The sequence below is a fragment of the Helicoverpa zea genome, chromosome 18 (assembly GCF_022581195.2).
Source record: "Helicoverpa zea isolate HzStark_Cry1AcR chromosome 18, ilHelZeax1.1, whole genome shotgun sequence".
In the NCBI taxonomy this organism is placed as follows: domain Eukaryota; kingdom Metazoa; phylum Arthropoda; class Insecta; order Lepidoptera; family Noctuidae; genus Helicoverpa; species Helicoverpa zea.
The window spans coordinates 6,679,231-6,695,210 of NC_061469.1; the positions used below are offsets into that span (position 1 = coordinate 6,679,231).

The 15,980-nt window shown below is 35.0% G+C and overlaps 1 long non-coding RNA gene across 1 annotated transcript; it reads right to left on the reverse strand.

Annotated features, from left to right (window-relative positions):
- Window positions 1–3,982: 3,982 nt before the first annotated feature.
- On the reverse strand, window positions 3,983–6,699 carry LOC124639160. The gene is made up of 3 exons (XR_006985444.1): window positions 6,634–6,699; window positions 6,178–6,328; window positions 3,983–4,384 (listed from the first exon to the last, which is right to left on the reverse strand). It is a non-coding gene; the product is annotated as an uncharacterized LOC124639160 (long non-coding RNA).
- Between the last annotated feature and the right edge of the window lie 9,281 nt (window positions 6,700–15,980).

Below are 15,980 nucleotides of genomic sequence, written 5' to 3' on the forward strand. Positions count from 1 at the left end.
TTGTATCCGCCAACCAGAATCGCAACAAACGCAATCGATAAAGAAATTACCATCTAAAAAAACATTATTATTCGTGTAATAAACGAATTAAATTAGGTAACTTTTAAATGTGTATTTTTTTTTCATTTATCTATTACCTGCCATTTAATCGCTTCAACCAAATAATTGTAAGCGTTAATCATAAGATGATATAGGTGCATTATCTTTTCCACTGCACAGAGAGACTTATTGCACTTTGCTTGCAAGTATCCAAAGTCATTCATATTTGTTTTCTTTATAATTTTACAGTCAGATAATGAGAGTTCCATGTAATAGTTTATTAGACGAAGTCGTGGTAGAAGAAGGCTGAGTAAATGACCACAGAAATGTACTTCTAGGATGTGACAAAGCGCAAAAGGCGTCAGCATTGTATGCAGGTCCTGACGGAGTTCTTCTTCTTCTGGGATTCCCAATGCTCCTATAATGCATGATAACATAAAAGCAGTACATATCATATTATACATGGACTCCTTCCCATTCTTCGGTCTGCAGCCTACTTCAGCATCGAACACATTCAACTCGTTGTACAAACACTGCAGATTATTGTGGGCAACCAAGTTTATGATCATGATGGACATCATTTCAATGTAATGTAAGCTAAAAGCTAAGGCCGTAAGCAGATCGTCAACAACATACTCCCATATAAGAGTATACATACTGGCACATATGAAGGAATAAACGAACGAAAATATCTTGAAAATTAAATAAAGGTTGGGTAACACTCTGATTCGATTGATACCTAAACACAATGCTGTGATGATGAACACTTTTGATATCATATCTACGAAGGTTGTACACTCGGGTGTCACGTAAGTATTCACAAGAATAGAAGGACGTGACATTTTGTTAACTTGTGTAAACTGACTGACCGGTTAATAATTATGTTTGTCACAAAATTCATGAAGTAAAAATATGGTTATTATAATTGGTTATTATAACAAATATATTATCGAGAACTATAAAAAGGTCACTCAGTCCATTATATAAATTGTAATCTAATCGATCTTTGGTTCTGGATATATGAGAATGTTTATATATCGTTTAGTTGGTAAACGTTTTGGCTATTATACATATTCTACATGCTCGGTATTTTAACAATAACTTTTATTTCTAGGAAAACCAATTAAAATTCACATTAATTTATAGTTTCCATTTGACTTCCACTAAACGTTGAAAACCTAAACGTTGTTTCCAAAACCTAAACGTTGGACGTTAATTGCTTTTCGGAATTGTATAGATTTTTATTCAGACAAACATGATGTATGAAGGTCATCGTCAAAGTTTTTAATTTAATTATATTGTTTGCGTTCCACAAAGAAGGCGGCCGTCAAACAACGCCTATTTCGGTGTAAATGGTCGAATTAAAGCCGACACGAAGCTATGACAGGAGCTTTGTTTATTCGTTTCGCTTGCTCTGTAGTATTCGTCATTAAGGCGAGATTCCACACTGTACGACATTTTTTCTTCTAATCTAATCGCTCTATCACACAGTAAAATGCGCTCGAATATTTCTAAAAAGTTAGCAAAACTGTGCACTGAAGCGTACCTACACTTTTCGGTAGAATCTCGCCTTTACATTATCACTCAAGATATTCTTTCTTCTGCATCTAACAACAACGTAGTTATTTCGGTACTGGTATGATTCGTTTTAGTGTGTTAATTGTCAAAGCTTCATCTAAGATTAATTTTTATAGTGTTTGCTACCTTAATATTCATAGTTTTGTTGATAAGTTATTTGCAACTAACCCAGATTTAGTTCTTTCAACCGTATCACAAACAAGATTTACTTTGTGCAATTGCATTCGCCTTCGTTACGGCAGTGCGTCGGAGTGCATCGTTCTGTAACAAATCGCATTTGCAATGAAATTGGCTTGAGAATGCACTAGGTCATGTTCCTGTCGGCTCCTGTATCGTATTCCGTTGCAGGCTGACACTCGCATTGGTTGCTCAAATACTATGTATTGAAGACCTACTCAGTTTATAAATAAATCATGACATTTTCCGGTAGTGTAAACTGGGTATATTCCATATCAAAGTTCATGCCACCATTAGGTATGCACTTCAATAACAAACTATTAACGAAATAATACAGCACGGTAATTTAAGTAATTTTTTTTGTGTGCACACAATACAAAAACAATTGCTTCACTGTCATTGGTGTACTAGAACCTGAGGATCATCCGCTCTACACTCATTATCACAATAAAGTTCTGTGTACCAGAATATCAGCACTTCTTTCAGGTTCAAAGATGCAAAGTTCCAAGTGCCTAGAAACACCCTTAATCCATTTTACAAGCAAGTATGGGGAAAAAAACATCACAAACAATGGCAGGTACTCCCCAAATTGTGAGGCAATAAATATCTTTGCGGAATGCTCCTCATTCGTCATTGTAAAAAATAAAAAAGGGAAATTGTTGAAAATGTTTTCTACACGGAATAAAGGACTAACCTTAACGTGCCTTAACGTTCTCCCCATAACAATAGACATCTTACCGCGAGAAAAGAACCTTTGTCACAAAATATAGCTGAGTAACTAAAAATAAATCTAGTGAGAATCTTATTGTTTCCATTTCTAAGGTGAGGCTAATTTACAGGATTAAATTAGACGCAATTGTATCAGCAATCTTCTTATCTCTGGTCAAATTATTCTTAGGAAGACACACTACAATAATACATGACGCTCTGATGATTGATTTCATTAGGTATTATTTATTGGTTTCATAAATACATTTGTATTTTAAAACATTAACTAGCTTTACAGCTTACACATGAAACTCCAGACATTCTCAGAATACAAAACGTGGCTGGTCTCACTTAGTGCACTGCGTAATATATAATATAGGTACTCTCACTGCATTTCCATGCTAATGATCTCGCGTACTACAGAAACTAAAACTAAACAAATAGAATTTAGTGTTATCTTTCATTTCTGTCTGTATATTCTATTCTACTCACTTTGTATGCAAATTGGAAAGGAAAACTTAAACAAATATTATTATTTTATTACTATAACACTAACAAAACATAATCTATTTCACGTTAAAACAAGTCATGAAACTCTCAATAGACATTATAAACGTTCTAAAAACTATTCTATGTTTAAAGTTGTACTTATTTTTGAAAAAATACGAAATCCACAAAGAAAATTATTCGCAGTTGGTAACTTAACTGCGCCTGCATCGATGTATATCAGGACAACAGTTGTCTAACAGGTAAGTTGAGTTTAACCTCAAGATCTTTTCGTTCGAGCAATATTTTGTACGCATTATGTGAAACCCAAGAACGTTGCTTACTCGAACTTGCTCTTGACTGGGTTGTTAGGTATACAGTTAGGAACCTAATTTATTTATACTTTACATGGTTGATGCGCATAAATGTTATGTAGGTATATAGATATATAGCAATAATATAATTATAATAAAGTCTTAATTATTTTTACGTTCCAAAACAAAATAAATAAAACTGATTTTATGTCCCGAAACATAACATCATAAATAAAACTGTCAACAATCAAATTAAATTCTTACAGTCATATTTCATTTGTATCGTAAACTTAAAGAATTAATTAACGAGCTCGAAACTTTTATAACGATTGTTGTACGCCATTACAAAATAATAAAAGGCGCCTTTAAACTAACTTGTAAGCTGAGATTTATCGGCAATTTCATTTTAAACATTCTTGCTTTTGCTTATTTACCTTTTGAACGATTTGTTAACATTATTACTTGGAAATAGATGTTTTCATTCGTGGCTTTTAAACCGACACTTCGCGACAGTATTCTTTCAACAGTAGGTAGAACTTAAGTATAGTTTAATGTTTTGGGACAGTTAGGTAACAATAAAACTACTAACTTAGTAACTCTGTATTTATTTATAAATCCCAAATAATGGTGCATTTACACAATAATTAAAACATGGTGCTCAGTGATTCTAAACTATGCACCTAGAAAACTGAAGGAACTTTGAATTTAGGGAATGTAGAAACCTCAGACCAAAATCACATAATAATTTTTTAAAAACCATACAAACATCCGAATTGAGAACCTCGAATATAGGAGAAAAATGAGCAGTTACAATACAGTTTCCGTTAATTTATTTTCACTTCACTCATAAAACGTGCTCGGGAACAAATTTTATGTAACCTTTAAAGTAAAACCTTCATATATTTTTTAAGGATTAATAACCTTCTGAAACTGCAACAATATAATTAGGTACGTGACAAGAAGACCGACGAACTTAAAAGGCAGTGAAATGTCGATGTCCAACATGCGCAGGAGTGAGAAGGAGAGATCTCTTGTCTCTGTCCAAGCTAGTAAAGCACGTGCCATCCCGCGACTTGACTTATCTGTAAAATTCCATATTTTATTAAATCATTGTTAATTATTCAGTTATAGGTTTTAGAACTAATCGAATAGTGGTCATGGTCATATAAACTTTAGCAACGCATAGATTAGGTAATAGCTTCCACCAGCGGTTTCACGTTTCCCGGGAAAACTGGAGTAGTTTTTACACATGCGGATAAAAAGGAATCTAAAGCTTCCTCGATGAATGAGACATCTAATTCTTCAATACTTTTTTAAAACGATCTAGTAGCCTCTGAGCGGTAGATTTTTGTAAATATTTTTGTGCTAACTAAGACTCACTAAATCAAAGTAAATTAAGTAGGTAAAATTACAATATTCCACCTACGCAGTTACTGAATACACTAACACTAACTTACTGGACATAAGTTATCTGTACCCAATACATCGTCAAAGAGATAACGACGCACTAACATTGGTAAAGTTAACTCGGTAATAACAAGTTTGACTACGAGTTGAATCCACATGAGAGTGACACTTGATAAGTTACTAATTGCATTGGGACTTCTGTTGTAATTACGATGTTAAACCTAATATCCATACTTGTGTCATACTCACTATTGTATCTATAGACTGTGTATGAACAGATAAAATAGAAGGCTTAGACTGGAATAACTTTTTGATCAACATTTTAAGTTTACAATTTCATACTTCTAAAAGTTGGACAGTTTTACGCAACAGCTAGTAAATATTGTATTTTAATCTATAAAAGCTACCTTGTGGCGTCGTTCTAATTGGGAGCGATCGTACGATGGCGCGATGCGTTTTTCATCTAAGGCGTCGTCCTAATTGACAGCGATCGTACGATGACACGATGCGTTCTCGTCGTGCGATGAGTTCAAACATACAGATTTCATCAGAGTGTCTTAATTGACCTCGCAAGTGAGATCGTGAGATCGTGAGATGAAAAACGCATCGCGCCATCGTACGATCGCTGCCAATTAGGACGACGCCTGTCGCTTCAACTCAAATTCTTGGCAGTTAAAGAAATTTAAATCTTAGTACCTACGCTTAACGGATTTTTGCTCGGTTTTTCTAAGTATTAATGTAAACATAAAGATTAGATTACTTAAATATTAATTTATAGTCTGTTTTTTAATCTCGTAGACTAAATTGACATTTGCAAAATGTCAAACTTACAAATAATGTTGCTAGCTTTTTTGTGCAGTGTTGAACTTACGATACTGGTTTGTTGAATCGTAACTTTTTATCTATAATAGACGAATTAAATATTCATTCAAAGTTTTATATTTACAATTCACGTACGTACACACGGCTGCACGACGTGCTACAAACTGCCAGGGATATCTGACCACGCAACACCATGCGTAATCATCAAGAATAAGCACATTATTTCAGGATGACTTATTGTAAAAAAACGATACTTGATTTTATTAACGCTAAGTTTCGGTCGTGCCACATCACTATTTAAGAATTTGCAATGGACTGACCACACTCGTAATGTCAGTTTAGTCTACAAGATTAAAAAACAGACTATAAGTAATGATAATGACGATAAAAAATGCTTATTTAAATATTTTATAATATTGTTAACGACACTAACGAAGGTATACGCTAAAAAAGTCATTTTGTATCATTTAGATTTTGAGATAGATTCACAATAGCACATGTTTACACCTTAGTGGCTTTTGTTGCTATTTACAATTGATAATACTATATTATTTTGTATTCAAAATGTTAAACAAAAAAATAGTGACAATAATCCGCCGGTATGAAAGATCTGTTAAGCAAAATATAGACAAAACAAATAACATACCCAGTTGATTCTCATAAAGTCGTGAAGCAAGCAACTCCCTAAGTCTGCGAACTTCGTTATGGACCTGGTCTCCCAACATGCAAGGCGCAAACAACGGCAACATAATACTAGCTAATAGCCCCACATATGTAATAATGAACGATAAAGGCACCTGCAACAAATAAATTAGTGAAATAGACCTTATTTGTGATAGGGTCATGATTGCGGTGCGAGAAGGGACGGTGTTATTTGTCTTGTACAGTTACGAGTAGTTATAATAATATTTCGTGCTGATTTATACCTATCAAGGGTATATAACCTAATGTGATTTGCCTCGAAGACTGAAAATTCTATAAGTTAAAAAGAAATATGCTTTCCACAAAAGTAAGATATTTTGGTTTCCTTAATTAATTTTTATATTTTGTATAATCCCTACATCTCTGTAGTAAGTATGAATTGAAATATAATAAAACTTACATCTTCCTTGATAACAGTCAAAGACACCCTATAACAGCAGGACAATATATTGAGGAAAGCAGAAACGATGGTCACCAGCAACTGGAAACAAAAAATATATGTTACCACAAGGAATATAACGCAGGTACATTAAATTAATAGTTGCCTGTACCTCTTACCTGCCATTTAACCGCCTCTATCAAGTAATTATACGCTTTTATCATATTGTGGTACAAATTCATCACCTTTTCCATTTTACATAGTGCCTTGTTGCTGTCAGACTTCGAGTATCCAAACTCTTCTATATTCAGCGACTTCGTAATTTTGCTATTCGACAGCGACAACTCCATGTAGTAGTTAATCAAACGAATCCGCGGTATTAGTAGACTGAGCAAGTGAGCAACGTAGTGGACTTCATAAATATGACAAATAATAAAAGGTGCCATTCCCACGTACAAGGTCTCGAGAGTAATAAACATGTAGGACACGGTGAAGAGGACCACAATGTACAATAACATAAAGGCACCAAGCAAGATGTTCCTGATCGACCCCTTGCAAATCCTCGGCCTGCAGCTAACTTCCTTGTCAAACACATTGAGCTCGTTGTAGTATCGTTGCAAGCGCCGGATTGACGCTAAATTGAACAATATAAAGAAGATAATCTGGAGATAGAATATGATAATAACAATATTCAGAATAGGTTTGTCCAAAAGAGTAAACAAGAGGCTCAGATAATATAGCGACACCAATAACGCGTAAATAACTGCTAATATGTAGAAAATAAAGTGTATTTTTCCGAGCACAGGGAGTCTTATGATGCCGAGAAGCAGTTCACTTATCACGAAGATCTTGGATATAGGATCGATGTAGGGTCGGTCATTAGTGCTAAAGTACGTATTAACGAGAACAGACGGAGGCGTCATGTTGACGTCTAGTCGCGTATACAAATGAGCTTTTAGCAACTAACAACACACAAAACATAGTCTAGCGGTGACAGGTAATAATCTAATTCAAATGACAATATTATCGGAGCCCCATATCGGTCGGAAAATGCCATTAAATTAATTAGAACTTCTGTTGTCCAATACAACTTGACATATGTTGACCAAATAATAAATTAATATGCATTACTCAATAATAGGAAAGTTCTGGAGCGAATTAGATTATCAATAGGTACACACAAATTGTTGCTATTTCTATTTCCTTTATAGACAGACTTACATTCTGAAAAAAAAAGTTCAGCCAATCCTTGCCTTGTAATCCAATCCAAGCCTTGTAGCCCGTATAATGCCTAGATCCTACATTGCGATTGAAAGCATCTTTCAAAGCTTCTGTGCTAGTTTCATGACCAAATCGATATCAACATTAGGGTAGTTTTGATACTACATAGGTAAAGAATCTCTCGATCTTCAAAACATTTTACTTCAACTCCTTTACTTTTAGCTGGTATTAAATAAGTAACTCTCAGAACTCAACTAGCAAAGTGCATAACTTTAATAAATCCCTTTCTTCCTGTTTTGCTATGCATTTCTCCGGTCGTATTATTTGTCACAGTTGTATCCCATAATGTTGCCTCACTTTACAAATGTGATTATATTTCCTCTAGCGTCAGAAAATATGGTACAGCGTCCACTGCGCGCTTTCATAATAATTAGGAATAAAAGAGTGGCTTCCCTAGCCAGCTCTTTGTACCCACTTCAAATTAACTACAAAAAAGTTATAAAAAGCCTTTGTTTGTCCATAGGATGAGTCCGCCCGTTGACACCGTAAACTTATTATGTCGCTTTCTAGAATAATGGAAGGGAAAATTGTTTATCTACTCGAAATAAGTACCCTTTTTGATTCACTGATGGGATAAGGCGAAATTCTTAAGACAAAAACAGAATTTTCGCTTCCGGTTTCCCTCGGTTATGAATATTTTAGGTGTCATAACATTAGCTTTTATCACTCTCGAAGAACATAATTTCTTTTTTGTTATTCTTTTCAATATTGCTTCAAAATGATATGATTCTTTTCACAATTAGTCAGACATGATAGACAGATGATAAGAGACAATCACCAGATGGGCTATCTGTAGTCAAAGTACATCTTATATCAAAGTAAAGATGGGAATGCATCACAACTCATGAATGCAACAAACAGCAGTTTTGTTCTCTCGTATAAAATGGTACACTGTTACTTTGAGACTATTTGCGCAAACACTGAACTGGGCAGATCCACTATAGATATAAATTAAATATGAGCGAAGCGGCCATCCCTGCGCGAATGCTCCCCGACTGAATACATACAGATGAGCGCCATTTATAAGCTTTACATGCAAATCCAAAACTATACGATTGAATGTAGGTGCAGGAAAGGTCACGACTGGGTTATTGTACACGATATGGGAGCGTGCGAGCTGATTTTCACTATCATCGCCTCGTTATTGGGAAACTGCTTTTTTTAGGGATAAAAATATTACCACTCTTTAAGCCGGGAAGCTTTTGGCTAATGTTAGTCTTTAATGACTTTATCGATCTTCTAAAGGCCTTGAAGCTTTATCTCACGTACATGCCAATGAGGTTAGAAAAAAAGCTCTTACCTAGGTACTATTCTCAATTGATTCTTAAGCAGAAATCGCTTCATACATTTATTTAAATTTAATCCGGCCTTTATTTAATCGTGTATTCGCCTGAACTGGTCTGCACCATCTGGATTATAACACACCACTGTTTACCAATACATAATTCATTTTTATTATTTCCCTCCGTGGTTACCTACTCGAATTTTCAACGGAACCTATTCGTTTACATAAATCTAAAACAGACGGCGAAAATATAATATGTATTATGAATCATGAAATTGAGTTACACGGATATAAACATACATTATGTATGAGTTCTTATAGCCCTATGAGACGTGGGAATATCTTTTTGTGGGTAGATAAAGCATCAATTGGAAGTATTATTTTACTGTCAGTTGTTTGTTTTTATTTTCCAAGTACGAGTACATAATTCAAACAATTTTAAAATAGATACTTTAATCGACCTATCACACATTACAACGAACAATCCAACGCCTTCGAAATTGTATTCACTACAAATGTGTTAACAAAGAGACGAGAGAATCCTATCCAAACAGCATCCAGACAAAAAACACAATCAAATCTACATCTAAAAGCGATTACTAGAACCCAATCACAAACAAGAAGATAACAAAGCAATATAGTAACGAAATCAAGCGAAATATGATGATATACGGTAAGCGCGGTAACAAATAGGCGTTTTCCTTCTCTCGCAGCTAATACATGAAACAAGGCCTTTTGGTAGCCTCAATCAATCATGTGACGCCACGCATCACCCCTGTGGATGAATCTCGAACATTCCATAGCTTTTATTACACATAACCTACAATAATATCGGGGTGATACTGTATCGCTAGGGAATAGGGTTGTGATCTGCCAAGTTCAGCAATGAAAATTATCCTTCGCTTTTGGCGCTTGATAGCATTTTTAATATTAATAAATACAAATAGATGTCTTTAAATGTACGACGTACGTCGACGATGTACGACGGCAGTTTGAATATTTTTGTAATCTTGTCCACTGAGAAGCTCTATTGCTAAACCGTTATAATTCTCAGATTTCATTAGAGTCGTAGGGACCGCCCAAATGCTTTGGAAAAATATACAAATAAGTTTTTGTGAGAAAAAGAAACAAACCAGGAGCATTTCCACTGATAAAAACGAATAAAGATAGAAAGACGTACAGATAAAAAATACAGTTTCAATGTAGAGGGCAAGTATGTCTTTATTTTCCACAATGTTAAAAGCAATATTAAAATGTTGTCAGTCGTCTATTTCCCGAGGGGGTAACTGCAGGTCATTTCCGTCCTTTTTAATAGAGACCTGTGTGGTTAATGGACAACAATAAAAATAAAAATAACTTTGTTCTTGTTTGTGACTTTAAAATGTAAAATGTTCTTGTTTGAAAATATTATGTTGCTTATTAAATATTAGACCAGCAAATTCTCTGAAGCAATTGTGAAACGACTTTCATTTATTTTCAGTAACAATAAAGTTTCACCAAGGAAACTTATCTATAACATTGTGGTGATGGCAGGTAGTGATACTTCTTGCAGTTTGCCGCTCAAAAAGTGCTGATTCACGGGCTAATTGAAATAAATGGGGTGTCATTTTCTTTGCTGATATTTTTGATCAAACTTTTTAGTACATAAGTAATTTAAAAATTGTATTAATTTTACGGAGGTAAAAAGACCGAAACACAAAACGTTACATAGCACTTTCTAATGATCTAATAAAAAAAAAATACAATATTAGTAGGTATAGATATTATATCTTATTATTACTTAGCGCATAATTCTATTAGTCGGTTAGTAAACAAAGCGTAACTCCCAGTGTTCAGTAGATATACGCATAGACACGAACATAATCACTTTATCGATGCCGGCTCCGTGATTGATGCACATTTAGCGCGGCTCCCCACTTCCGACACGCAGATATCGGAAACACATATAAATAATACAGTTTAACTGAATTTAATACTCTGAATCATAAATCGGGAGTCAACTGAAACAGATACGAATTTAATTACTTTACTCTGTTGACAAATGAATATCGTCTTTGTGGTTGCTATAAATTCGATGCCATTTATATTCGAAGAGAGATCACACTGTGTTCTACCAAAAAGGTGTTTTAATATTATGAGGGGCATAGATATAGGATAGGTAACAGGCGAGTTTATACCCAAAGTAAAGTTAGACATAAAACCCAGACTATATAACAGACACGCATTCCACGTGCAAACGTTTGGCACAGAAGAATACGCTCACCACTTATTTCATTGTGCCCTTTGTGTTGGTTTTATGACAAAATAACAATGAAAAGAATTCAACTGAACATTCTTATTCCAAACCCCATTAATCGTGCAGAATTCACCAAAACGCGTCCTTGACTTAAACGCTTCGCATCCAGGTGAATGGGAAAGCTGCGCAATAAAGTTTATCTTTAATAAAAATCGAAGTCCAATTATGTCGGTATTATAAAACCGTGTTCACTGTGGCTACGACCCAGCGCTGCGCTAAGGAAATTGGAACAGCAAATAAATATCGCAAAGTGTGGAAATTGGAAACCGTAACATTTTTTTTATGTCGCCACCCCATACCCGACATAACATGGCGGACGTTCAAAATAAATATGTTCGGAGCAAACAATGAGTGGGGACATGTGACACCACGTCTTTCAATCAACAACACTTTTGACTTTCACTTACGGAAGGGAAATGGCTCATCCATTATCAGGAAAGTAGTCGTCCGCTTGTCTCCCCCATCCGAGTCTACTTTCAAACTGTTCGTAACGAAACAAAAGTTGTTTTCAAACGGAGAGTGAACTCCCATGTAGCGTTACTTTTGCTCGACGAGATGTCTAATGAAATATATGATACCTTTACTTTATCAAATAACTTGTAGAGTACTGAATTGTAAATTGCACATTTAGAAACACGTATCCTTTTTAAATATATGGCAGTTTCAATGGCATAGGTACCTATGACATTTTTGGAGTGATCATACTACTAAAATTAAAAAAGGAAGTACATAAAATATTCAAATAAATATTGAAATTCTGCGTTCCAACAGCAAAGTACACACCCACTAAAAGCAATGAGAGCGATGTTAGTAAAAAGTTTAAGAAGGAACTTGTTCGCAAGTTTGCGGGGAATTAAATAAAAATTTTAGATTAGTCAAAAGTTTACCATCTCAAGTCACAGACATGAATATTCAATCAAAATATCAATGTTAAGACTTAAAAAGACTTTTCGTAATGATATTCATCTTAACAAAAAAATATTTCCTTGGAAATGAGGATAATTCTACTTTTGTTACACAGTTACATTATTTGGATTTGGACGTAAATGAGAAAAATGCTCTACTGATAACCATTCCTAAAAATGCCTTCACACAATGACTGCATGATTCAAACTCATTTCGTCCAAACCAGTAATACCTATTATGCACACATAATGTGAATAGTACATGAATGAAAGGTACATAAATTCGTAAGTATTTGTTCGTCACTATGTTGGCCCAGTAACGCGATCTGTTTGCCACAGCAGACGTGACAGCGGGCGCGCGCCGCCGGCTAAATCTCGCCGACCTCGCCGAAAGGATTTTTCCAAAACTTCGCATTCACGGAACATAGCACACACAACTTACATACATTTTACAGAACCGTTTAGCGAGATACAGTTGTTATTTTCGTATATTAATGTCCAAATAAAATGTTTTGCTGTACCTACATATTTTATTTGGACAACTACATGTGAAGTTGCGCTGCATATTATGTAAAGTAAACCAGCTCGTTTGTCACAAAGTTGAAAGCAGTGATAATTTGTATAAGTTAAATATCATACAAATTGTACGTATTTATAAACAAATATATGAATAATGCAATACTGGTACGGGAATGTAAAGCCAAAGAGAAAAGCATCGAATAAAATGTCTCCTAAAATAAACTTAGATTAAATATGATGTAAGCTAAAGATTTCAAGAAATTTTTAAATGATCATTATAAAAAAAGCATTATCAACAACTTCTTAACTTAATTTTATTTTCGCAAATTAACTAATGGAAAAGCTTATCAAAACATTAAAAAGTCACTTCGATGCAGAATAATCTTTTATCTTGGCTCCGTTTAAGTGCTTTCGATCGACCATTAATCTTATAAGGCTTGTTGTACACGGGCGTAAATAATAATGCAGCGTCCCAAATTCACGGCGGACAATACCTAAGTGTCGCTGCTCAAGTTTGATTAATGAACACTCAATAACCCACACAAAGAGCTCCTTCAGAATAATACACACAAAACCCAATATTTTCGTAGACTTTTTGAAAAATATTCCATAATGGCGAACGAGAAAATGGTTATTGAGAGACTTTTATGATAATCGTTGGCTGTTTATGTGGACGAAACAGCAAGTAAATGTTAAATTGTAAAATTTTGGATGAAATGTACCTACAGGCAGGGTGCAAGAGCCTTTGGTCGCAAAGGTTGTTCAAATAGTCTTTTCTATCGAGCCTCAGACTACGTAATTTTCAAGTCACTAAAGAAAAAAAAATCATAATCATCAGGCTAACCTAACCTTTCGACTACAGTCATTTATCGTCCCATTATTTTTATCATTCCAAATTTTAGAGTCAATTTACAACATAAGTACCTATACCTTATAAAGAAGGTCCTTCAGAAACATTCGTTAAAGAAAGTCTAGGTACAGACGCACACAAGTGGTGGGAAAGTCAAGTAGCTTATTACAACGGACCTTACAAATGGATACCTATTTATTTTTCCACAATACATACTTCATACCGATGAACTGAAAGGCCTACCCGATGCCTGCTTTATGTAACTACCAGGCATTTCCAATTCATAAATGTATACAGTGACCGACATTTTGTGGCCTTTACACTTGACATTTGATGAGGCGATAATATGCTTTTACTATTTTTGGTTTATTAATACATATATGATGGTAGTAGGTAAATAAAACATATGAACGTCAACATAGGTGATACAGGTATATAGGTGTCCCCTATGTGTTGGAACCCTGTATCTGTCTATATCAAAGAGCATCCGTGCAGGCTATTGTCTTACGAAGATTCATGATATGGCTCTAGCTAACAATAATCCTGAGTTAATACACTTCTCACAAATTATTGATGAGGTCACTTTGGTGGTTGGTTTTCATTCATGATTTTCAAGAATTATTATAATCTCCGACATTTCAGTCGAAAATTGCAGGTCCAAGTGTCTAGTTTTCAGATTTATCAACGAATATTTATTTAAATGTCTAGTCCTGGAAAATCCTTTAAGAAACTAACGCAAGAGAAAAATCCGCGACTCTATTGTCCCAAAGTCTGGTAGAGACATCTATACTAATATTATAAAGCTGAAGAGTTTGTTTGTTTGTTTGTTTGAACGCGGTAATCTGAGAAACTACTGGTCCGATTTGAAAATTTCTTTCAGTGTTAGATAGCCCATTTATCGAGGAAGGCTATAGGCAACTTTTTATCCCGGTACGGGAAGTAGTTCCCACGGGATGCGGGTGAAACCGCTGGCAGAAGCTAGTTCGTAATATAATACGAAACACGCAGACACCTCTATATATTTAGTTGAAAGTCCTCGCAATTTTACATACTCGGTCAGGCCGACTACCGCAAGCCGGAACTGCCAACTTAAACCGGTACACCCTTTGCCAGTTTCAAGATTTAACTGCAGCCCTACCCTAATTAAGTGACCTTTTAATGTGTGGCAAACTGAGGGTTTAAACACGCTCGGAAATTTTGCCCTTTCCGTAATAAATGTTCAGATAGAGCTGGAAAAATCTGGACTAATTTTGTAACTTTCTCGATAACCTGCTACCCAAGGGAATAAAATGTAGAACCATTACTTACCCCATGAATCGACTTTTATCACAAAATAAACATCCTTAATGTTGACAGTCGATTCAATTGTAATTTAATTATTCAGTTCACCGTTGAAAACGTTATTAGAACGTTTCTCCGAAGCCTTAATTAAAAACAAAACTTTGTCAGTAGTAAAACAACGGAATGTAACGTAATTTCCATTTTAACGGCCGCGCCATAAAATGAAGAATGCTAATTTATTTAAGTGTCCTCGACTGCACTTAGTGCAGCTCAAAAAATACTACGGTTTAGGTAATTCGTCCCTACTCAAGATAATGACTTGCTGCCACGGAGACGAGAAGTACTTACTCATTTAAGTATCTTCATAAAATGAAATAATGTATTGTTACACAACAAAGTTTTCCTTAGAACTGTGGCTAACTATTATTTCCACTTCACACCTATTTCCTTCTTATAATGCCATAAAAAAAAGTTAAGAAACTTGAACTGAAAGTTAGTAACTTAACAGAAAACCATTTTAATCCTTATTAAAATAAGTACTCGTTGCAAATTGAAAATTTCCCCGCGACTTGACGCGGCAGTGCCTGAGGGGCGCGAGAGGCGGGTAGGGAACTGAGAGACGAACTCGCCGCCACTGAAACGCGACATTTTTCTTTACCATTCTCATCACAAACGAGCTCCGTCCACAAGACACTTCTTCATATTTTCAAAGCCCCTGCAGATAACTTTGAATTATGACACTTTGTTGTTGTTTGACCGCCCTACATAAATATAAGCAACAACTTGAATGCTCAAAACTCTCGATTCAATTGTCCCTTCCCGCTGTTGCTTCAGGAAATGTAAGTAATTCACACTCCACTCCTCCCTTCGTTCCGCACAACTTAATTAGCAAAAGTTTTAAGTAATGTCACCTAATTCGGTTGTATTTCCAATTTTCCTTGTTTTTCTGAA